At 43.9% G+C, this 25,189-nt stretch overlaps 2 long non-coding RNA genes across 2 annotated transcripts in view; one reads left to right on the top strand and one right to left on the bottom strand.

Moving 5' to 3' along the window:
- Positions 1–25,189, top strand: part of LOC121042465 (uncharacterized) — a 39,780-nt gene that overhangs the window by 11,960 nt on the left and 2,631 nt on the right. The window lies entirely within an intron of this gene.
- Positions 16,232–25,189, bottom strand: part of LOC121042467 (uncharacterized) — a 209,713-nt gene continuing 200,755 nt past the window's right edge. Inside the window, exon 3 of the long non-coding RNA XR_005796239.1 lies at positions 16,232–16,549. This is a non-coding gene — a long non-coding RNA (uncharacterized LOC121042467). The remainder of the gene's footprint in view (positions 16,550–25,189) is intronic.

The following is a 25,189-nucleotide window of genomic DNA, read 5'->3' as shown; positions in this document are numbered from 1 at the left end:
CGACACTAAATCAAATTGAGAAGTTATCTGCAATCAGAAAATTTCTTTTTAAAATAGACATACACCTTTAGGCCCCAAGCCCTTTAATAATCCCACTCAGAAAACAATTCCCGAGCCCATGATGCTTCTTTAGCTGAAACAAAATTGTATCTCAATAACGAATATGTTTTTAAGTTCACGTGCAATGGGCAGCTAGTCAATAGCAAAGTTTGATAGTATTTTAACGAGGGTGTGAAGGCTTCTCAGAAGCCTGTGTCTAGTATTTCGTGCAGTGCATTTTCTTTGCTTCGCGATCTCTCTCCCCCTTACTTTGGAAGGCAACAAGGAGAGTGGGTGTGCTGTTTTCCTGTTCTAAACCCTGTCCCTGTGAGCTACTCATGATCTAATCCTCTGGTAAGGTAAAATTATGAGAGAACCACATGCTTAGGTAGAGAACAGTAGAATAGGATTAAAAGGATAACGGTGATAATTGAGGAAACGCATCTATCCTTTTATGATTTAATGGTGTTTTATGTCTAAGGTGGCTTACTCGAGAAATAAAACAGTGGCGTTATCTCTTTTATGATATGCTAACCAACTCCAGGCAGCCGGAGGGTTTCCAACCTAGGAATAATAATGTTTGAATAAAACCATGAACCCTTGGGCTTTTGGAGGGTTCCGCCTGCTTATACGTTGTCTCACATTCACAGCTCACTGGATTGTCACAGAAATTCTTCACAGGCAGATAACTTTGAATTCCCATTCTGCTGCTGAGTTGACTGAGGCTCGGAGAGTTATCTGAGGCCATGAAGCTGAAAGGAGCACAGCCAGAATTCGTTTTTTATTTTTAATTTGTTCATGTTTATTTATTGTTGAGAGACAGAGAGAGACAGAGCATGAGCAGGGGAAGGGCAGACACAGAGTCTGAAGCAGGTGCCAGGCACAGAGCCTGACGCGGGGCTCGAACTCACGAACCGCGAGATCATGACCTGAGCCGAAGTCAGACGCGTAACCGACCGAGCCACCCAGGCGCCCCACAGCCAGAATTCTTAACTACGATTCCTAGGTTCCTTTCAGGGTCTCTCCGTGGCGAGTCATTATGTAAATGAAGAAGAAGATAATGACAATGAAACTAATAGCAGGTAACATTTACTATAGGCAAGAACGGGAAACTTCTACACGTGTCATTTCATTTCACCTCGATATATTCATATATAAGATATTCATTTTAATCTCTCTCCAACTCTCGGAGGTAAACACAGTTATTATTTCCATGATCCTAGAGCCAAAAGAACCCCAGAGTCTTAATAGGGTTTGGGGACTCACCCGAAACTTACATTGCCAGAAACTCACATTGCCAGTAAGCTGGGGACGTGTTCCTCGAAATCTACATTTCAAAGCCACTGCCCTGGACTATGTTCCCGTTTCTAATTGCAAGGGATCTTCAATGCTACGGGGCCGTCACAAGAAATCCCACTGATTTTTTGGAACGCGAAGTCCCTCAGACTCTGAGACAGTTTGTCATAGCAGAATAGACCCTGGTTTGGAAATAAGGAGACCTGGGTTTAAATTCTAGCTTTACCAGTTACTGTGTGACCTCAACATCTTTGGTTTTTATTTTCCTCATCTCTGAAATGGGAGGGTTGGAGTAAATGAAACTACACACGTCGGTTTTGGGTGCTTTCTTCTGTCATGGTGTCTGAGAGGAAAGAAATGAGGACCCGGGGCAGCGGCCGTGGTCTGAGGGGGTGAGGGGTCTGAGGGGGTGAGGGGTCTGAGCTGCAGGGCTCGAACCCACAGACCGTGAGATCATGACCTGAGCCGAAGCTGGACCACCCAGATGCCTCCACAAAAACAGACTAGATCATCTGGTCATGGCTCCATGATGACTGTTACTCTATTTTTTTTTTTTTTTTCATTTTGAGAGAGAGAGAGAGCACAATCAAGTGCATGCAAGCAGGGGAGTGGGGCAGAGGGAGAGAGAAAAATCTGAAGCAGTCTCCACCCCGGCGCAGAGAACGACACAGGGCTCGATCTCACCATCTTGAGATCACGACCTGAGCCTAGATCAGGAGTTGGATGCTTAACCGACTGAGCCACCCAGGCGCCCTCTGTGACTCCATTTTTTGACATGATACGTTATGTGCGTTATTACTGGTTGTAACGTGAGCTCTTCCTAAATCTCTCCCACAATAACTTTTCATAAAATCTACTAAGTTAACCAGCCAAACAGTCGCAGCTGCTATGAAGAATCACACAGTAACAGAATATGCTGTAATCTCCATTAGGTCACTGTAATATTCGAATCTGTATTTATTACAAGCCTCCTCTGATGTATACATAACCAAACTTGCTAGATTTATATTCTCTAATGGTTCCCCAATGGGAAAAACCTGTGTTTTTTTATCTTCCTTTTCCTGTCCCAAATCACCCTTCCACATACATTGCCTGCTTTGGGAACCCCCGTCTGGGTTTCATCAGAAGTTGCAAGACAAAATGTGCATTATTAAGAAATATAAATATTTTCAGAAGCAATCAAAAGGATGAAAGATTGATTCAGCATGTAGATTGGACCTAATTCGAAGCAGCTTTGTCCTAATGAAAGCTACCGGGATACCGAGTGAGGAGCTCTTGGTGGCCCCCAGTTGGAAATTCAGACTCATTAGGATAATCTGTCAGGATCGCCCTGGCTAGGTTTGCTGAAATACTTTTTGCGAGGTGTATTCTCTCGTGTCTGGGCTCTGTCACCTTCCTTGCCACCCTTAGGGACTTGTGGTAGTCATCTTTGAGAAATCACGACTAATTCCTTCTCTTTCCAGTTGGGATCAGTGAGTAGCTTCCTTTTTCACAACTCGGAAGTTGGCTTAGCATTAACTTTCATAAGAACACTTTGGCCCGGAGGCATCTGTATTATAATTTCTTTCTTGGCTTAATAAAAGGTATCACATTATCTACCTGGTCAATCTCTATTGGCTTTCAAAATAGAGACATGGAAAAACCTAATAAGCCTCATTAGGATATCTGCTTTAAAAACAACAGGCTGCCTCATTTAGCATGTTGCTTTGAAATGTCCCAGCAGAACTGGGTGGTCACCGCTTGAATACAGGTATTGCTAATTTGGGATCTTTGTCAGTCCGGTAGCTCTGGGGGGGGGGGGGGCGCCTAATGTGTAGGTGGAATTTTAATACACAAGGGATCAAACCCTGATTGTTGTATTTTGTTTTTGTTTTCTTTCTTTCTTTCCTTTAATCCCACTTTTTGTCCACATGGCCATGTGTGAGAGATGGCTTGATTTTCTTGATATGGTTCACCCATCCCCAGCTGGGATTCCAAAGAAGGCTGAAAATGTCTTTAAAATCAACACAACTCAGGGAGCCTGAGAGAACAAGTTTTCCTTTGTTGTAGGGTATAGTATTATTTGCTGTAGGTTTTTTGATATACATTCTAAATTAGGCCTGCAAAGGCATGCTTCATCTTTAATTCATCACTCTCAGCTGAAAGAGATTAGCAATGTCTAGCACGCACCCCTCGTATGGTGCTGACCTCATCAAGTATGGCCTGAAATTAATTAGCCTCATTCATTCCAAATGGAAAAGGATAATGGGGCAGCATTTTAGACATGACCATCACAAATTGTTTGCAGCATATTTAAAAGGCCCCTATTTTCAAACCATGTAGATTAAAATTCTTTCCAGGGCCAGACTTATCAGGGACTCGGAGCAGAGCCTGGTCAGGTTTCGCGTGTGTATGTTTGTGTGTGCGCATGCGTGTGCGAGGGTGCGTGCCTGCCGAGTTGTTTATTGTGTGTCAGAGCCTGCGTGTAGATGGGTCCATGGTTAGCTGGTTTTGCTGTCCGCTGTGACACCTGGAATAGTCGACCAACCCAAATCTGATGTTTAATGCTGCTTTAAACGATCCAGTAACAGAATACGTTAGTGGATCTTTTTTTGTTGTCGTTGTTACCATGGAGGGGGCATGCCAGCACAAACTTTGCTATTTTCCAGTAAGATACTATTCATCCTCGAATTTAGAAACAGAAAAGCCTCGTAAAGAAATGCTTGATTTTTCTATCTTGAGTTATTTTTGAAGCTTTCTATGACTTTTCCCAGTACTTATTGTCTGATCATACTTCAAAACATGATTGAGGACTAACTTGGATTAGAGAAATACTGAAATTTACCATCTTTCTAAGATTAGCTGATTTTTTTCCCTTTTGGGGATTGACTAAGCAAGGCCAAATTTCTGAATATCAAAACTGCTTTCTTTTCTAGCCAAAAAAATCTTGACCGGGGTTCTTTGGGATTCTCGAAGATGTTGTAAAGTTTATTTTTATGAGCGGTCATTTGGGGACTACAGATTGGAAGAAGAAGAAGAAGAAGAAGAAGAAGAAGAAGAAGAAGAAGAAGAAGAAAAAGAAGAAGAAAACCATGACATTTTGTGTTTTTAGATTTTGATTTTTAAAATGTGGTCAGTTTATGAAAAGGTATTTGCAGTATTTGGGGAAATTTTATCCAGTGCACATTTCTTCGGGGAAAAAAAAATTAAAAACATTTAATCCCAGAATAACTTTATTTAGTTAAATGAAGAAATAGATATTCAAAGTAATGTGACTACAATGCTTCCTGCCACTTAACGGTTGGAGTGAAAACTGTGCTTTGAGGCAAATAATCTTTAGGGCTCATTGATCTATTAATCTCCATATGTAAGTTATTTAAGATTATTTTGGCTTATAATAAAAGGGAAAGTGGAAGCATGTTGCCGTAAAGGTAGGATTTAGAAATTTCTCTAAGCTCACTCTTGCCCAATCTTCTCATCCCAGAAGGCCCCTTTATCTAATGGGCATATATCATTTATATGTACAAGATCATCAGTCACAAACTGTGAACCTATCATTTTGACATAAAAGATCTATCCTTAAATCTCCTCAAACCTCTAGCATATAATTTGAGGAAATTGGCTAGTTTAAAGTCTGGGCTTCTGACTTCTGGGGGATGAAATGCAAAAATGGAGAAAGCTTAAATTGTACAAATTTGATTTTAAAGTCACAGTTTAACGGAGCCAGTGATAAAAGATGATGCAGATCTTTAAGTGTCCACAGAAATAGATAATTTTGTTAATTATCATCTGGTCAGGTTGGGATCTCATGGCCAAGAAACACAGTATGTTATAAAGAGAAATATTTGCCCAAATAGCTCGGCTCCTTCAAGCACATGTTACCCCAAATATATTTTCCTTATAATTTTGTATTATCAAGACAAAGAAATGCATGCCTTCGATAATATTGCAGTTTGCTCAAATACCATACAGCATGCCTCAATTTGTATTAAAAAAAATTTTTTTTTATCAACTGGGGTGAATATGGCAGAAAACCCATAAATATAAGGATTAAGGCTGCATGAAATTTGAGTTCATTCAAATGACAAACCCCTAAGTAAAACCCGGATGAACTTACCAAATTTCATTTGCTATCCACCTGAAACTATAAATCCTCTTCTGGCCTTTGAGAGTAGAAAGGAGGTTCACCTAAAATTCAAACCAGGTTTTCCTGAACCTGACCCAGACTCACTAACTTTAGGTACACTGGGGTTCTGTTGTGGGTTCACAGTGAAACTTTCATCCCGCTTTAGCTAATGATGAACAGATGATGCACTGGGGAAGAGAACCAGAAGATGGTTTTGACATTGCTGTTTGTCTCTCTCTCTCTCTCTCTCTCTCTCTCTCTCTCTCTCTTTTTTTTTCTTCACATTTCCTGTAAATTTCAGAAGTGGGGAAGAATAGCATTTGAAGCAAACTTTCAATGTGTGTGGAAAGAGGACCACGTATGAGAGACAGAGGAAGGACTGACAGTGAAATATACATAGGATTGTTTGAAAAGGAGGATCCAGATGGAATATCGTTCACCAACATTTCTTGAGTGCTTGCTATAATCAGGCACCGGTCGAAGCACTTTATGTAGGGTGATCCAACATGGTTTGCCATCACAGTACCGGACAAACACTATCATCTCCATTTTGTTGATAAGAAAGAGCAGGCACGGGGAAGTTACATAACTCGCCCAAGGTTACACTGTTCCGAAAGGGGATTTGAACCCCAGGACGTCTGGTCCTGGGATCTCTGCGCTTCAGCACCTCCTGACCCCACAGAGGAAATACAATTACGGTGTTGTTTGGAAAACAAACTGCTACAGACTAGGAATGAGAGAGAGAGATCTTTCTGTTTTTATTTTTATTTTTAAAAATTTTAAATGCTTATTTTTATTCTGAGAGAGAGAGAGTGAGAAGGAGCAAGGGCAAGTAAGGGAGGGTCAGAGAGAGAGGGAGAGAAAGAGAATCCCAAGAAGGCTCCACGCTGTCAGTGCAGAGTCTGATGCGGGGCTCGAACTCGCGAACCCGTGAGATCATGACTGGAGCCGAAATCAAGAGTTGGATGCTCAACCGACTGAATCAGCCAGGCGCCCCATTTTCCTGTTCTTAAACTACTGAGAACGATAGTAAATTTAGTGGGAAAAGCCAAAGGAGAGAAAGCTCGCTCTTGTCTAACCTTATCCCCGAAGTGGGAAGGGAGTTGACATCCCAAATCTCCCATAAGCCTTTGCTGAGCTTGCACTTGGAATGCTACCTATGTAGAATACCTTAATGCTAAGGTGGAAGAGATAAATGGAGTGGAATTTAGAAAAAGTACAAGAACGACCCAGTGAGAGATTGGGGAGGAAACATGAAAACAAACAAACAAAAAAACTAAATAAGTAAAACTTGGAGAGGCATCAGTTAATGTAGAACTCAACAGGATCCTAGACACATTTATAGGAGAAAGGAAGGGCCTAGAAATGTCATGAAGGAGATTGGAAATCGGTAAAACAGCAAGTCTGAGAGGAAAGCAAATTAAGGGAATTCAGATTTGTGTCAATGTCTTGCCGGGTCCATAATGCAAGCTCTGTTTTCTTGGAATACTGAAGCCCGAGCCAGAGATTTCACAGGAAAGACTGATTTTCTTCCCTGCCTTGTGTTGTTGAGGCTTAAAGATAGGCTAAAACACTACGGCTTAAAAACCATGCCTGGGTAGCTCAGTGGGTTAATCGTCTCACTCTTGATGTGGGCTCAGGTCATGATCTTGCGCTTTGGTGAGTTCAAGCCCCGTGTCGGGCTCTGAGCTGCCCCAAAGCCTGCTTGGGATTCTCCCCCTCTCTCTTCCCCTGCCCCACTTGCACCGTCTCTGTGTCTCTCAAAATAAATTTTAAAAACTTAAAAAAAAAAAAAAACCAACCCCACAATTGCTTTGTATCATCGTAATAGGTGGCAGGCCTCCACAACTTTTATATTCACCTTCTCATTTCATTCTTGTGATGGGTTTGCGAGCTATTTATCACCCACTTTATAGATCTGAAAACCGAGGCTCAGAGAAGTTCTGTTGCCTGCCTGGGCTCACACAGCCTGCAGTCCCCTGAGTGTTCCAAAGCCCGGTCTCCTCTCAGAACACCCCACTGGCTTCTCTCACACAGCCTTCCTAGGGCTTTGCCCAGAGAATGATGTCATAAAACCACTGGTTTTCGGCCAAATTCATTACGGTGCATTACCCGCAAGGAACGTCCCGGTAAGAACACATTATGCCAGAGTGAGACATGGGCCGGCTCCTGAATTTTGGCTGGCATCCTCTGAGAAGTGGCCCTGTCTGCTCAGCTCTTGCAGGAGCTTGTGCATGTTAAGTAAACACACCGAAGTCGGCTCGGGTGTGGGAGCAAGTGATAGAGGAATGGACATTTGAGAACGGAGTGGGACTCTCGAAGCAGGCCCAAGCCTCCTGTGTTTACAGGCCCCCGAATGGGATCACCTGGCTGTTTATAGGAGTGTTAGCGCTGATGAAAAGACAGCTCACGCTCCAAACTTTTCCCGGCCAAAGGAGAAAAGCTCCAGGTTCTGTAAAAAAGTATGGAGAGCATCGGATCTGAAAAGTGACAACAGCATTTGGGACCAATTACCCAGATTAAGAGGCAACAATGCTCTGTTTACGTTTTGTAGCCAAGACCCCGTTGATTCTGGCCCAGAGACTGGAGATTGAAAATTATAGCAATTTTGGCCTAACTTGACTTCTCTATTGACCCGTGTGTCTCAGCGTAGGAAAGAGCAGAGAGAAGAGGCTGGTTGAGGGGCGCCTGGGGGGGGGGGGCTCAGTCGGTTAAGCGTCGACTTCGGCTCAGGTCATGGTCTCACGGTTCGTGGGTTTGAGCCCCGCCTCGGGCTCTGTGCTGATGGCTCAGAATCTGGATCTTGCTTCAGATTCTGCGTCTCCGTCTCCCTCTCCACCCCCCCGCTCATGCCCCCCCCCCCAAAAGAAATAAACATTAAAATAAAATTAAAGAAAAGCCTTATTGCTGTTGGCTGTACAGTGGATGGGGAACGGAGTATTGTCTTCTAGGTAAGACATTTAACACGTACATCCCTGCAGTGAAAGCATGGATTCTTTTATCACTGGATCCTCTTATCCAGACAAGGGTCCGACCGGGTATGATGTGTCAGGATGGGGTTTTTCAGCTTGCTACTCCTCCAAAATCATTTTCGCAGAGGAAGTTAAAAAAATAAAAGCTCTCTGACGTCCTTTGCCCGATTCCCACAGCACTCCAGTTTAGCGCCATTTGCCAACGTACTGAGGATTAATCAGTAACAAATGATAGATTGTGAAATTATACCATGAGCCTGCACTGCTGAGAATAGTCAGACACAGATAGTGGCCAAGCCATGGTGGGCAACAAAGAGGCACCGTGTGGTCCCCAACTGAGAAGCTGGTAGGGATTTGAATCATTTGGGCTTGAGGCTCAGTCTGCTCCCTTTCCAAAGGAGGGCCAGTTCCCACTTTGCGCAAACCCGATCGATGATTCCAGAAGTTCTTTGAAAATTTTCGTCCTTCTTTTAACATAATCCTGATGTTAAGGGCTTGACCTTGCCGGGGGAAGGAAACCACAAAGGTCAAACGGCAAGGAGGAGAAATGGGGGGCACAGGCCTGCCAAACGCAGCGGTGTGGAAAAGACAAGCCGTTATTTTACCGACAGCCGTAATGCGTATGTGCTCAGAGATTTATGATCTAACCGCTCTCAGTAGCATATTTAGACCATTGGGAGTGTCCCAGGCAGGGACTGAGCTCTTCTTTTCAAAGTTCTATAGGGAGGGGGAGCACCTGGGTGGCTCAGTGGGTTAAGCGTCCAAGGTCAGCTCAGGTCACGGTCTCTCCGTTTGTGGGTTCGAGCCCCGCGTCGGGCTCTGTGCTGACAGCTCGGAGCCTGCTTCGGATTCTGTGTCTCCCTCTCTCTCGGCCTCTCCCCTGCTTGCCCTCTGTCTCTGTCTCAAAAATAAATAAACATTACAAAAAATTTCAAACCAGCATTAAAAAAGAAAGTCCTACAGGTTGGATAGTTATTTAGATGAAAACATGATTGACGTGGTGGTCGTGGAGTGTTACGGGAATCTTGGTGTCCAGAGCATTTTTCTCACTCAAGAATCGAGTGTCCACTTAGGGGAGGCTGTCTTCCGAGGCAACTCATATTTGGTGCCCTTCCAGTCCCCTCCCATGTCAACCATATTTTTCTGATAAAAACTGATCAACAAACAACAGGGATTTTCCTGACCCTGGTTTATCTCAATAATTTACCACTCTCTGCAGTGTCAGAGCGTCCTGACACTTACAATTAACTCACAAATTAACTGAGAAATGATAGTAAGCTCTCAGCTAAATGATCTAGTGGCCACGGGGGACCAGACCAATTTTCTAGAATAAGGTTAGGGCTAAGTTGCTCTGGAACAATGCTAAGGTTGGTTGTGTAGAAATAGTTATTCAAGTGTGAGCAGGAATCTAGGTATGAAAGGGGAGATTTTATCTGTCCCTGATTCCATTGGTTACTCAGTCCTGCGATATTTCTTCATCTATAAAGCAGGGGTAACTGGTTTAAAAAAAAATGTTTTGGAATTCAAGGCTTTGTAATGGAATCAAGAAGTCATGGCGTCTTTTCTTTTGAAGGAAGCTTGGAGGACACCGGTCCAACTTTTTGCCGAAGCCAGAGGTCTGGAGATGGGCAGATGGTCAGGCTGACATAAAGGTGTGATGGTCTGGGCGAAGGCTGCCAGACTGGTCAAGGCCAGCCACCCAGGAGATGGGAGGGGCAGGGTTGACTCTCTCCAAGGCTACCGCTGTTGGGAGCTTTGTTTTTAGAAATTTTTGTTCCTTCTATGGAAGCAAAAATTCATGTCTCTGGAGTATCTTTCTACTGGGTTGGATTCTGTCTTCAGAAGCTATACAACTTGACCTCGTTCCTCTATCATATGACAGACCCTCAAACACTTGAAGACAACTTGCCCTTTCCCCACCATCTCAAAACCACCACTGAAAAAAAAAATGTTTATTTATGTATTTTGACAGAGAGAGAGAGAGAGCATGCGAGTGAAGGAGAGGGGCAGAGAGTGAGGGAGACAGAATTTCGAGCAGTCTCCATGCTCAGCAAGGAGGCTGATGTGGGGCTCAATCCCATGACCGTGAGATCATAACCAGGGCCAAAATCCAGAGTTGGGTGATTCACAGACTGAGTCACCCAGGTACCCCACCGCTTTTGTTTTATTGGCGAAATTCTCTGGTTCCCACGTATGACCCGGACTCGGAGGTTTGGTCTTCTTCGGTTGGCTTTGGTTTGCCAGATTCTCTTAAGTGTCCAGAAACAAATTAAATACTTAGACATCTCGCGACCAGCACTGTCCGCTAGGTCCTGTGACTGGCTTTACACAGAGCCGTGAGCCAGGGAGGAGCCCCCATCCCAGGAGTCAGATCTCAGCCATCTAGGGCTTGTACAGGGGATTTATTGCATTTAAGAACGTCTCATGTTTATCCCCATTAAATTGCATTTTGACTTGGCTTTTTGGTAGCTTATAGAGTCTGTCTCTCTCATCTTTTGTTCCTTTACAAATTGACTCCCACTTTTATTTTTTTTTTGAGTTAGCTCCACCCCCAACGTGGGGCTTGAGCTCACAACCCCAAGATTTAGAGTCGCATGCTCTACCAAATGAGCCAGCCAAAGTGCTCCTCTTTTACAAAGTGTTGCCCAGTTATTGATGTAAATATTGCAGAATCCTGGGTTTCTGGAGTTACTAGGATCTCTGATGCCACTAGTAATTATATTGAAGAGAGTTACAGGTTTATTTCTTCCATAGGCTCATAAGCAGTGATTAATGGTAGGGTCTCTGGAAGTAGATTTGCCTGGGTTTAAATCCTGAGTCTCCTGATATACCAGATGTGTGACCTGGGGCATGTGGCTTTAACCTGTCTGTGCCTAGTTTCCTCATCTGTAAATGGAGGTGATAATGTAACTATCACCGATGGTAAAGCGAAAGGCACCTCATGCACTATTTATCGTGTAAAGAACGTAAATCAAGACAAGATCCCTAAGGACGGGGACCACGTATAGCTGTATCTCCAGAGACTTGTACTGTGCCTGGAATATTTTTGGGGCTAATGTATTGGGTAAATGGACAACAGAGGTGCCGCAGCGTTTTAGACACTGATGCAAGCAGGGAATATAATCAACGCGATGGCCTCTAACGCTAACAGATTTTCAGTGTTACTATAAGAAAGATCTTGACGCGGGAAACAGGTTGGATAAGCACATTCAACCTCAGACCATCATCACGGTGGTGATTTTGCTGCTAATTTTTCCGTGAAGGATCATCCATGTCACTGTTGTCTTTATTGATGTTAATCTGTTATGCCTCCATTTAGCATGGAAGGCCAGAAAAGTCACATACACGCTTAGGTCCAGTCCCAGGTCTCAACTCAGGAAAAAAAAAAAAAAAAAAAAAAAGAAAGGCTCTGCTTAATTTGCTTGTACCAAGCTGCAGGAGACACTGTCTATTTTTAGCGCTGGAAGGAGCTCAACCAAAGAATGCTAGCGTCCCTTGGTCAGATCCGCACGTGGTTTCAACTTTTGTAGAGTCCCCAGCAATGGGCAGACTCATTCAGAACTCCATGCTAAAATAAATGAAATGTTTTTAGACATCATCCATGGCCTGGAAGTTTCTGCAGTCCCCTACCTCTCCACTAACACCGAAACGAAAGTGCCAACCAACATCAGGGTAGGTCTTGGTTTACGGGCACAGCGACAGAACGCTCCCCTGGGTTCAGCTTCGGTATATGACATCAGGTCCTACTTGGATGGCGAATTGAAATCGTTCGGAGACACCTTCCCCCCCCCCCCCCACCTCCCCCACCCCGTAATTCCCTTTGAACTTCCATCCATGCTAATTTAAACAGGGTCAGTGTTTTCCTCCTTCTATATGACTACAGTGGAGCTCAAAGCATAAAATTCGCCAGTGTTTTCTCCTTTGTATGTGTTCAATAGGTACCCCCGAAGCAATTACCTTCTGGGAGACGTGGGAGGAGCCACTCTGTGGGAGCAGAGGCCATCGGTAATATGATACGCAGTTGTTGTGTGTCTAAAGTGCTAATACTTTTGACAGCAACCATCCTGGAGGGGTGTAGCAAGTCATTTGAAATTTGTACACAGACTGCCCTCTCCATTACGCCTCGCCCATATCATCCCCATAATCTCCCAAGGCAGATATGCTATTACACTCAGCGGGCCAAAGTCGGCCTGTGCTTACATACACACAACTCCCACTGACTCTGTGCCACCGAGGCACTTCAATGGCACTTGTCAGCGGCATAAAATTTAGCCCGGGACAGCCGCAGCCACGGCGGGCGCAGCTACACAGAGAGACACCTGGCCGTGTATGAGAAAAGGCTGAGGAAGAACAAAAAAGCTGCCGGTTTTCATAAGAAATCTTAGCCCCGGAGCATTCAGAACTGTAGCCCGACACTCACCACCCTCTCCTCGTCCTACGGCCTGCCGAGCCCAGGCTGGGAGTTGGAGGAAGCTAACGCAGAGTGGGCATAAAAAAACAAAACCACACAACAACAACAACAACAACAACAACAACAACAACAAAAAAAACAAAAGAAAAGACTTCGAAGCAAAACAAAACCTAAAAAAAAAAATGCACAAAAGATCTGCTACAGGGCAGACGTTTGCATCCAACCTTATTATGCAAGGGAAGAATTCCCCATAGGCGGTCCTCAGAACATTTATTTATCAAAACGTAAAGGAACATCTTGGAACCAATGACCCTCTTTGATACAGAGTACTTAAAATACCTAAAGCAAGGGCACAAAGATGCCCCGGTTTTGAAATTTACCGGTTCGTCCACTCGAGTCCCACAGGGTCATGGGTGTTCTTTTTTTTTTTTTTTTTTTATCGTTTATTTATTTTTGAGACAGAGAGAGACACAGCACGAACGGGGGAGGGTCAGAGAGAGAGGGAGACACAGAATCGGAAACAGGCTCCAGGCTCGGAGCCGTCAGCACAGAGCCCGATGCGGGGCTCGAACTCACGGACGGCGAGATCATGACCTGAGCCGAAGTCGGACATGTAACCGACTGAGCCACCCAGGTGCCCCGGTCATGGGTGTTCTGATATAGGAACAGACGTGTTGTCACGCTCCCATGAGAATTACCGTGTTAGCCCTTTCATGATTCTGTCCACCATGGTATCTACGGTGATTCTCGGGGACCTCTTTCTTGCCCCTCCAGACGTGCCCACATCACCCCTTAGAAACCATCATGTGTCACTGACCTCAAGCCCAGAATGTGGTAAACTCCAGGATTTCATTTCTACCCTGAGCACCTGCCACTGTCGACGATGAAGTCGGCTACCCCCAATCGTTGAAAAGGCTGGAGTTTGGCGAGGAGAGCCTCGGCTCGAGTCCCTGCTCCGTGTCGCCCTGAGCGTGCGTCTAGGGTATGTTGCTTGACCTCTCTAAACCCCAGTCTTCTCATCTGCCTCCTGAGGTGACCCATATCTTCTTCATTGTGGTGCCGTGTAGACAACACCAGAAAAGGTTATGCTGAAGCACTCAGCACAACATAAAAGTTCCACCGAATGAATGGATGCAGCTGTCATACTGTACGGTACAAAGTAGGCACTCGGTCAACTCCTCCTCTTCCTCCTCCTCTTTTTTCCTCTTTTTCCCCACCACGGTCTAATAATAATTTAATGCTCACGTAAGCCTATGTATATTAAGAAAAATACTGCCTTTAAAGAAAATAACTTAAATAGAAATCCACGAATGACAAATGGCCATATATGTAACAGGACACATTTAAAGCTATGCTCCTCCTTTGATGGTTGTTAGAGGGCAAATGAGAATGATCTATTTAAAAGGAAAAGGAAAGGGGCGCCTGGGTGGCGCAGTCGGTTGAGCGTCCGACTTCAGCCAGGTCACGATCTCGCGGTCCGTGAGTTCGAGCCCCGCGTCAGGCTCTGGGCTGATGGCTCAGAGCCTGGAGCCTGTTTCCGATTCTGTGTCTCCCTCTCTCTCTGCCCCTCCCCCGTTCATGCTCTGTCTCTCTCTGTCCCAAAAATAAATAAACGTTGAAAAAAAATAAATAAAAAATAAAAATAAATAAATAAAAGGAAAAGGAAAAAATAAAAAGGGACCGAACTAGACATTCAGTCAGGTGCGATTAATGACTACTTCCAGTGGCCATTTTAGCTGAGTAAAGGAGCCTTGCCTCTCTATCAATGTGCAGTGGTTAGGGGAGACCATTTTAAGAAGTTGAACGTTGAATGCGTGATTCATTCAAAGGGCACAGAGATTTTCTTCCTTAGTTTGGGAAAGACCAAAAGTTGGGTGCAATCCTACTAACGCTATAAAAGTGGTATGCTTCCTGATAATGAATTTGGACATAGAAAACTATCTTTCTGTGGAATAAGTTTCGCTTCCCTGTCATTTCTTCATTTTTTGGTTCTCATTTCTTCAAGATGAGGATCCTCGTTGGGAGTGGAATTAATCATGTGTTAAAAAATCGCATCACTGTAAAAGACTTTCACTTATTCGAGAAAAGGTAGTCTAGGTCATATTCAAAAACTACTGTGTTCTCGAACAGGAAGAAGTGCAATAGGTTAATTTGAAAAGTATGAATAATTCAACACAGAACCATGCATTTCTTTTTACGTATTTTCCCATATAAAACTGTTGCTTTGTCATTGTTAAGCAAACTCCCCGTTGGTACATGTGACTTCCTGAGGTCTCTGACAGGAGATGCGATATTGCGTTTATTAGAATAAAGTAACCATTGAAGTTTAATACATGTGGAAAGATGTTTGCACACGCGTGTGTGCGCGTGTTCGTGTGTGTGTGTGTGTGCAGGAACTGACTCTTTTCAGTTCACAGAGTAATCTTCTGTGGTTTGAAGTTGTAGCTAGGAAATGTTGACAGTGAAAAAAATTGGAACAGGATCTGTACAAAGACCAGAGGATTTGTAGGGCGCGTGGCCAAAAATTCGGTAAGTCAAGACGACCCTGCAGCCACTCCTACCTGTGTAATAACATCAGCAAAAATAAAACAGCAAAAATAAAAATAAATATAAGTTTAGGTAGTACATTACGGTCTAAACAGAAAATAAAATTGATACACACACTCCAAATATACACGATCAACTCTGTAAATGCTCTTTGTCTCATCAAAGGTAACAGGGGCGCCTGGGCGGCTCAGTTGGTTACGCGTCCGACTTCGGCTCAGGTCATGATCCCACGGTTCGTGGGTTCAAGCCCAGCGTCAGGCTCTGTGCTGACGGCTCGGAGCCTGAAGTCTGCTTGGGGTTCTGTGTGTCCCTCTCTCTCTGCCCCTACCTGCCCACCTCCCCCACTGCCCTGCCTGTGCTCCATCTCTCTTTCAAGAATAAATATTTAAAAAACAATTTTAAAAAGACGATAGAAAAATAATAAAACTCAAAGCTGCCTTGTGCCTTTCAACTTCATTTCCTTTTACGAAGGGCTGACCGTGGTGGCCTCTCGCGTCTAGCTAATTTTGTGTCCGGGAATCGTGTTGAATAGACTTCAGTTTCGCAAAACAAGGTAGCCCTCATGGCTCGTCCACATGTTGTCTCAATCTTGCACTCAGCGAGGCGTGGCAGATCGTGGTATCGCATCGGCCCTTCCTGGAATCGATTTAGGACACTATGCATTTCCGCAAAAATTAAATTCCCCGTGAAAACTTAACAGGACCAACAAGAGCATCAGCAAAGTGCTTTTGGGAAAAGCGCCAGAAGTTGAGCGAAAAGGAAGGCAGAATCGTTTCTATCAGGGAGAAAGGGAAGGGGGTCAGACAGACCAGCGCAGGGAAAAGCAGGGCAGGAGGAGAGACACGAAGGAGAGAAGGGAGCTAAATTAGAACGAGAGGCTATGTTTATTAATAACCTTGCTGACCCACAGGCCCCTGACGTGAAATACGTTGAGTATTGTTGGGACACTCTGCTCTGCCACTCGCGGGAGGAGCAAATAAAACAGTGTCAGACATTGCACGCTCTCTGCGAACAGATTGAAAAGGATCCACCACAAACAAACAAACAAACAAACAAACACGCAAGCCAAAATAAGGTGAAGCCACAGGACTCACACGCTTGAGCAGGCTGCAGACCAGGTCCCGCTTTATTCTCCTGCAGCATCTGGACCCGAGGCTTCCCCGATTCCGGCCGACTAGACTGGAAAACGCACAAGAAAAAAATGTTACCGCCTCCATGGCAAAAATAATGCAAGTCCATTGTAGAACATTTGGAAATTATGGAAACACAGGTAGAGGTAAAATGAAAATGACCTATGGACCCATCGCTTGAGTAAAATCATTGCCCACGCTTTGGTATGTTTTTTTTTTTCTTTTAGCATTTTTTTTTTTTTTTTTGGTTTTATTTTTAATTTTGAGACCTGGGGAAGGTCAAAGGGGGGTGGGCGGACAGGGGACCTGAGGCAGGCTCCGCGCTGATGTTGGGGCTTGATCGAGCTCACGAATCTTGAGATCGTGACCCCAGCCGATCAAGTCTGGAGCTCAACCATCTGAGCCACCCAGGTGCCCCCATACTTTTCTAATCTTCTTCCTCTACTTTTTTTTTTACGTGCATGCATGTGTATGCTTGAACAGTAAGATTGACTCCCTGCTATCATCCGTTAGTTTGTCATCTGGCTTTCCCATCGGACAAGTCATAGTAAGCATTTGCTCATGTGGTTAAAACCATTGTAAAACATGACTTTTAGGTTGGCGCCCTGTTTCCTTATTTGTAGGTATCATAACTCAATTGACCTCCCGTTAGATATTCATGTTGTTTATCACTTTTTGCCTTTATAAAATCTTTGTATACATCTCCATTTCCTTTAGAAATGACTGTAGGCAAAATTCCTGGGTCAAAGCCTTTTTTTTTTTTTTTTTGGACTAAGATTTGCAGAGCCCAAAGTATTTATGCCAATTTATATTCCCACCTGCAGTGAACGAGAATGCAGAATTCACCAACCATCATTAAGTGTCCCCAAACTAAGATAAGAAATCTAGAATCTTATTATGGTTTGTATTTCTTTGATTATTTGTGATGCTAACTTTCTTCATGTTTCTTGGCTGCTTGGCTTGTTTTGTGTGTATGTGATTTGTCTGTCATTTCCACATTTACGTATTTAAAAATTTATGAAATTGAGTTTCTGTTAAATTGGAAACCTTCTTCGCATGGCTTATTAACTCTTTCACTATCAGGCACTGCAAACAGTTGATCCATTTTATCATTTGATTTTTAATTGTTAATGGATTCTTAAGGTGTGCGTTTATAAATCCAAGTACATAAATATTTTTCTTTGTTCTTCCTTCCTCTGCTTTTATGTTCAGAAAGACCTGGCACATCCCAGGGTCAGAGAGATATTAATCTACATTTTCTACTGGTATTTTTGTGGCTCTTTTTATTTTTTTAAAAAAGTGTTTAAATCTCTCCGTTGTTGGAATTTATTTTGGTCTGTGTGGTAAGAATCTAGGTACTGAAACCTCATTTGCTTACTGATCTAAATCTTGAATGCTATTGGGTCTTTTTCTGTATTTTTAAAATTTTATTGCATTATCTGTATGCCTCCACTACTTCGGCCACAACTCTCCCTTTTCCGTATTGCAATTTAAGAACATTTCATAGAGACGCCTGGGTGGCTCAGTCAGTTAAACATCCCACTTCGTCTTGGGTCATGATTTCACGGTTCGAGCCCCGTGTCGGGCTCTGTGCTGACAGCTCGGAGCCTGGAGCCTGCTTCGGATTCTGTGTCTCCCTCTCTCTCTGCCCTTCCCCTGCTCGCACACTGTCTCTCTCTCTCAAAAATAAATAAACATTAAAAAAAGAATATGCTTTCATGTCCAGTAAGACAAATTTGTCATCCTTACAATTAATTTCTGGGTTATGCCCCCCTCTTTGTTATTCCGCACGAACTCATCCAGTTCAAAATGTGAGTACAAGTTACGCATTAACGTGTGGGGACTTGAAGTCTTTAATTCTGAGTTTTCTCATCTACCGTTTAGCTTTTCCTCCGGATTCCTGCTAAGTTGTAGCTTCCATGTGTAACTTCTCACTACAGCCTCAAGTTTATTCATTGTTGTTATGAATACAATTTCTCTATTAAATTTCACCACTGCAGAGGAAAGTTACTTACTTGCATATTTTTATTTGCTATTTGCCACTTCACTGCTTAAGTTTTTTTTTTTGAGAGACAGAGAGAGAGCAGGGGAGGGCAGAGAGAGGGAGACCGAATCCGAAGCAGGCTCTGCACAATCAGTGCCAAGTCCGATGTGGGGCTTGAACCCACAAACTGTGACATCATGACCTGAGCTGAAGTCGGATGCTTAACCGACTGCGCCACCCAGGTGCCCCAACCACTTTTCTTTTTTTTATTTAGAGAGTTTGCCAATTGATTCTTTTTAAAAAAATTAATGTTTATTCATTGTTGAAAGATGGAGAGAGACAGAGCACAAGCAGGGGTGGGGTGGACAGAGAGGGGGACACAGAACCCAAAGCAGGCTCCAGGCTCTGAGCTATCAGCACAGACCCCGACGCGGGGCTCGGACTCACGAACCACGAGGTCATGACCTGAGCCAAAGTCAGCCGCTCAACCGACTGAGCCACCCAGGTGCCCCCGCTAATCGATTCTTTTGAAGCATGTAGGTAACTATTATCTGCAAATAGAGCTAATTTTGCTCTCTTCCAACAAATTACGTCATTTCTTCATCTTTTCCTGTCGTATTGCAAATGGTTAGAACTTTCAGATTATTCAAAAACATTCTTTATTTGAAATGCCTCTGATATTTGACTATTAAATGTGATGGCTTGAATATATATGGCAGTTTTGAAGAACTCTGGCTTTTGGAAAGTGCTTTTGGCTTCAAATGGCAATCCCCCTCGTCAACCTTCTGTTCACTGGTCCCCTTGGATGACCCCCATCCCTCCCTGCCCAGCACTGAACAAGTCTTACCCTTTTCGGACGCAAAGACTTTCTATCTCTATACAGACAACCTCATCACTTACCTCCTGAAACTTCTTTTCTAAAAACCCACATTCCTCTGGGGGAGATCAATTCTCAGACCACCACACCCATGGCAAACCTGAACTGCTATCGTTTTGCTTAGCACAGCATATGAGACGACCAGGCTATTTTCCGCCACCTTCAAAGTTAGCGTCTTGTGGAAGATTTTTTTTTTTTTTTTTTTAATGGTTGCATTTTGAGAAAACGCTCCACTGTTTTCTCACGTAGGAACCGTTTCATGTGCGTTTGCTGACTTTTTTGCCGGCGAAAAGTAACAATGACCTGGGATTTCGCAGCTGCCGTGCGAGGAGGGTTGGTTCCATGGGGGAGACTGGGAAAAAGAGTGAGAGCAACGGTTACTCATAGTTGGGGTCACCTATGTGGCGAGAGAAGGGTTGAGCGCTTTGGAGAGGGTCGGGCCCGACAGCCTTGGGAAGCTGAACGCATGGTCTCCCTATTACTCCGAGACCGCGTTTCTGCGATTTTAAATTGGGGGTCATTACCGGTAAAACGTTAGGACGACAGACAATGTGTGTAAGGCATCTGGACACTTGCTACCTACCAGGCACTTACGGAGACAAAGTGCAAGCTCCTGGGCAGGTTTGAAGGCAGGGGCACAGGCCATGTTATAGCTAACAAAATGGAAAGAAAAGGCCTTTCTCTGCTACACAGAGTTAATTGCAAGCACGCTCGAGGATTTCAGGGTTTAGCCGACAGGCAGTGCTGTGCACCGGGTGGGTTCTCGGGGTTTCCAGTCCCTGCCTTCCTCTTCTCCTCTGCCTGGGTTGGCCCTTTCCATGGAGGCCAGACATCACTGGACCCCACCGGCTGTCCCAGCCTGATCGAGCATGAGCCCTGAATGTTGAGATTTTGACTGCCTCTGAGCGGGACAGGAAGGGCTCCTCATTGCGATATGAGGGCAAAATAGTCGTCGTGGCCAGGTGCCTGGCATTTAAGAACGTCCTTGTTAGCCCGCCTTAATTTTTCCAATTTGTTAGCCTGGAAAGCACCCTGATCAGTATCAAACTGAGGTCTTCACAAGGCGGAATGAAGTTTCTCTTCGATGTTTCCCAAAGTGAAGGTAGCAATCTGGATTTTTTTTTTTTTTTTTTTTTTGGTTGCTTGGTGGGAGGTTTCTGTATTATTATTGTTTAAAGTCAATTATCCTTTACTCCGTGTTCTTTTTCTGTTGTTTATTTTATCTGTCCTTCTCTCCCAGAGGGGCAGAATTAAGGCCCCCATTTGGTTTTTATTAGCGTAATCAGTTAATAGCTCTTCTATAATGCTTTACTTATTGTGTTAATTTTCTGTAGTTATGTCCAGAGGCAGCTTCCTGGAAGACCACATTAAAAAAAAAAAAAAAAAAAAGATAGAAGTTCTAACTTATTTCTTCTTTAATGGGTCCGGATAGCATTTATAGCATCAGCTAAGATTATTGAACACCGTTGATTTACAAGATTATTGGAAATATATATAAACTGCCGTGACTATTTTAAATAGGTCTATGGTAACGCTAACAATTCCATTAGTATGGTGCCAGTGCAAACACTACCCTTAGTGTTTCTGTTGATCTGGCTCATCACACCAGTCCTTTGGATTTATCTAGAAGGGGTTAGAGGAATGGGTGTATGCCGTTCTCATGCATACCGTGGAAGTCACTATAGTTCTACTGCACAGGTTTTAGCTAAACTCTGGGTCCCAGGGACCACTGTCCAATTGCTGGTGGGATTTTATTTATTTATTTATTTATTTATTTATTTATTTATAATGTTAAATATATATTTATAATAAAAATATATTTTTTAAAGTTTATTTATTTATTTTGAGAGAGAGAGAGAGTGAACAAGTAGAGGAGGGACAGAGACAGAGGTAGAGAGAGAGAGAGAGAGAGAGAATCCCAAGCAGGCTCCACATGGGGCTCGAACTCACGAACTGTAAGATCGTGACCTGAGCCAAAACCAAGAGTCAGATGCTTAACCGACTGCGCCACCCAAGTGCTCCCAATTTTTTTTCAGTCTGTGTATTTATTTTGAGAGAGAGAGAGTACAAGCCGGGGAGGGGCAGAGAGAAGGAGAGACAGAATCTCAAGCAGGCAATGCACAATCAGTTCAGAGCCCGAGGTGGGGCTCGAACTCAGGAACTGTGAGATCATGCCCTGAGCCAAGATGAACAGGCCAATGCTTGCTTACCTGACTGCGCCTCCAGGCACCCCACTGGTGGGGATTGTAATGGGAATATCCTACATGGTCTTTGGTACTCATAGAGAAGTCCTCAAATTAAAATGGAGCTTCAGGGCACAGCATAGGCACAGGTAACACAGACGATGTTTATGATAAATGTGATAGGTTGAGCCCCCATGTTAGGTTGAATGTATGAATGAGATGAATGTCCTGAAGCAAAGCGAATGTGACTTTAGTGATCGGCATCGTGGGTTCTAGACCTGCCTCTGACACCATCCGGCCCTCCACCTGCCTGGGACGTGAACTGACTCTAAGGCCTCTCAGGGTCACAGTTTCCTCCCCTATAAAACAAGAAGTCAGGATGAAAGTTCTAAGGTTCCTCCCAGCTTTCACCCCGTATGCAACGCACAGTCAGTAGGAGCTCTGTGCACGAGCTCAGTGAGGAGGGATCATTAGTGGGTGATCGAATCAGTATTAGAATGCTTTGCATGGTTTATCGAGTCTCTGGAGATGAACACAGCACTTGGCACAAAATAGGGGCCCATCAATGCTTTCATGATAAATTCATTTTCATGGCGATGCCTGTGTAAAATCCCAGTTTTGAGAACCGTTTCTTGGTCTGGCACAATGGCTGGGAGTGGACGTGGGAACAGCACCGGAAGGAAAGTCACAGGGTCCTGCTGTGTGAGCCTGGGCAAGTCACTTTCTCTCCTTGGGTCTTTCCCCTTTCGTTTGTCCCATAAAGGGGTTGGAGAAGAATCACCAAGGTAGCTTCTAACCTTGCAAGAATTGGCTGCTATGTAAAGCAAACGAGAAGGTTCAGATGTTCCCCCAACAGCTAGTGCCCAGAGCAGTTGAAGTGTATTAGCTGTGATTTAATGCTCCTGGGAAGCAGGACGCGGGTTTGCTACGGGGCTGGGCTGGGAAGGACAGGACAGAAAGGAGATCTGTGTGCTGAGCGTTGGCTGAAATTTTATGCAAAGAAGGAAATGAGGTCTCCTGTAATTGCCTGTTTCTGAGCTACAGAATGTATCAAATGCTGTGTTTAAAACGGCGCGATGCCTAGTTGTTAGCACAGCGAACCACCTGTTTTGTCTGTCTCTATACCCAGCCAGTGGTGGTGATGTTTGAGAACTTTCCTTTCAGGCAGTTCCATCAAAGAGGGGCAGTGGAAGGCGACCCAGCAAAGTCACGACTGAGCATATTTGAAAAGAACAGGGATGAAGCCCATATACATTTCAATGGAAGTATTTTTAAGGCATTTCAAGGAGGTGTCTGAGAAATAATTATGAAGTTTAAAAAGAAAGAATCTTAACTTTGATCTGATTTTCTTCTGTGAAGCAATTAGGCTCATCATTTTTCAAGTGCTAAGCTGAAAATTCTAACGGCTGGACCCAAACCCTTTCATTTGTGTCTCATGGGACTTCTATAATTCCAAAAAAAAAAAAAAAAAAAGAAGTTAAAAAATTTATTAAGGTGATTTTGCAGAGGGATTAATGTGTAAAGCATTTTGCTGGTCAGCTCTCATCAAGCCCACAGCATCACAGAATAGTGGAGATTAAGAGCTAGATTGAAATTGCGCGAGAGTCCAATTAATAGCACAGAATTAAGAAACCTGTAAAGTTGATTTGACGGAGGGGAGAACACCGTCAAGGTGTGATCCGAATTTTCCTTTCCAGGGAATATATCCTACCTGAATTTTAGTATTCACAGGACTAGCTCTCAAATTAAAATGGAGCTTCAAAGCTGAGCCAAAGGACAAACTAACTGACCTGAAGAATAGCAAAGGAGAAACTTACTATAAAAAAAAGTAATAGGGGCGCCTGGGTGGCGCAGTCGGTTAAGCGTCCGACTTCAGCCAGGTCACGATCTCGCGGTCCGGGAGTTCGAGCCCCACATCAGGCTCTGGGCTGATGGCTCAGAGCCTGGAGCCTGTTTCCGATTCTGTGTCTCCCTCTCTCTCTGTCCCTCCCCCGTTCATGCTCTGTCTCTCTCTGTCCCAAAAATAAATAAACGTTGAAAAAAAAATTTAAAAAAAAAGTAATAGATTGAATCCCAATGTTAGGTTGCATTTCTCCTAAATTTTTTGAACATGAAATCCCTCATACTTCTTATACTAAGTGCTAGGCTATCAGTTCTCTCTCTCTCTCTCTCTCTTTTTTAAGTTTTTAAATTTATTTTGAGAGAGAAAGGGAGAGAGTGAGCAGGGGAGCGGCAGAGGGAGGGAGAGACAAAATCCCAAGCTGTCAGCACAGGGCTCGAACTCACAGATGGAGATCATGACCTGAGCCCAGATCGAGTCAGATGCTTAACCAACTGAGTCACCCACGTGCCCCAAGACTGTTAGTTACTTGATGGGAGAAAATGGGTATTCATTTTTGCTTTCCCAATGCCTGGCACATGGTTCTTAGCACAATATTAGATTTTTATTAAATGTTTATGAAGTAGCAGCATCAAAATATTTTCTTTCTTTTTTTTTTTAATTTTTCAATGTTTATTTATTTTTGGGACAGAGAGAGACAGAGCATGAACGGGGGAGGGGCAGAGAGAGAGGGAGACACAGAATCGGAAACAGGCTCCAGGCTCCGAGCCATCAGCCCAGAGCCTGACGTGGGGCTCGAACTCCCGGACCGCGAGATCGTGACCTGGCTGAAGTCGGACGCTTAACCGACTGCGCCACCCAGGCGCCCCTTTTCCCCCTTTTTTTTAAAAGTTCATTTATTTATTTTGAGAGAGAGAGAGAGAGGGGCAGAGAGAGAGGGGGAGAGAGAAAATCCTACGTGGGGCTCTAATGCATGAAACCTCAAGATCATGAGCTGGGCTGAAATCAAGAGTCGGACGCTTACCCGACTTAGCCACCCAGGCGCCCCTGGTATGTGTTCTGTTGATGTCAGATGTGAATGAGTTAAAGCTCTAACCTTGAGCTTAATGGTTTTCTCCAGCCCGAGACTGGAGACTCTTACATACTGTGCTTGGAGGGATTTTGTAGTGGGCACATTCCTACGACTTGAATATACCCCCGTGGGAATAGAGCAGAATTGGAGCTCTAAATAACCCTAATGATATCGGGTAGGAGCCCATCAGGGAATTGTTCAAGTTTGTCAGAGCATATTAAAATACAATACATTCACATCATCAAAAAGGATACATCAGTCCACCTGTCTCTACATTCCTTTCTGGTATTAAATTTGTCCAGGGACTTTTCAAAATTACACCTACCTCTACTCCTCCCTTAGTGAATAGACATGTGGAGAGCAAACCAGAATAATGCACATTGGTGAAAAGTCCTATAATTGAAATCATTATTGCTTAAGACACCATTGCTTTAATCAGCCCTATCATAAATCAATGCTTCTCGCAAGTGAAGGTTTGAAATAAAGTGCTCTTAAACAGATTGGGTCTCTTAAAAGGCATGATGCAATTGGGAAGCCCCTGAAAATGGATAAAAAAGTGGTTTCTGAATAGATGCGCTGGTTCTAGCATTTTATCTTCCACTTAATTTTTAAAAATATTACCTGGTCCTTTCTTAGAAATTACATAGTGGAGGCCTGTAATGGCCAGGCCTTTAACCCATTAAAAAAATTTACTCCCAGGAACAGTTAATATTTGACGTTTAATTGCTTTTCC

This window comes from Herpailurus yagouaroundi, unplaced genomic scaffold (assembly GCF_014898765.1).
Source record: "Herpailurus yagouaroundi ecotype Mexico unplaced genomic scaffold, PumYag 185, whole genome shotgun sequence".
NCBI lineage: Eukaryota > Metazoa > Chordata > Mammalia > Carnivora > Felidae > Herpailurus > Herpailurus yagouaroundi.
The sequence above is the reverse complement of the archived record's forward strand: the minus strand, read 5'-3'. Positions and strand labels throughout refer to the sequence as shown.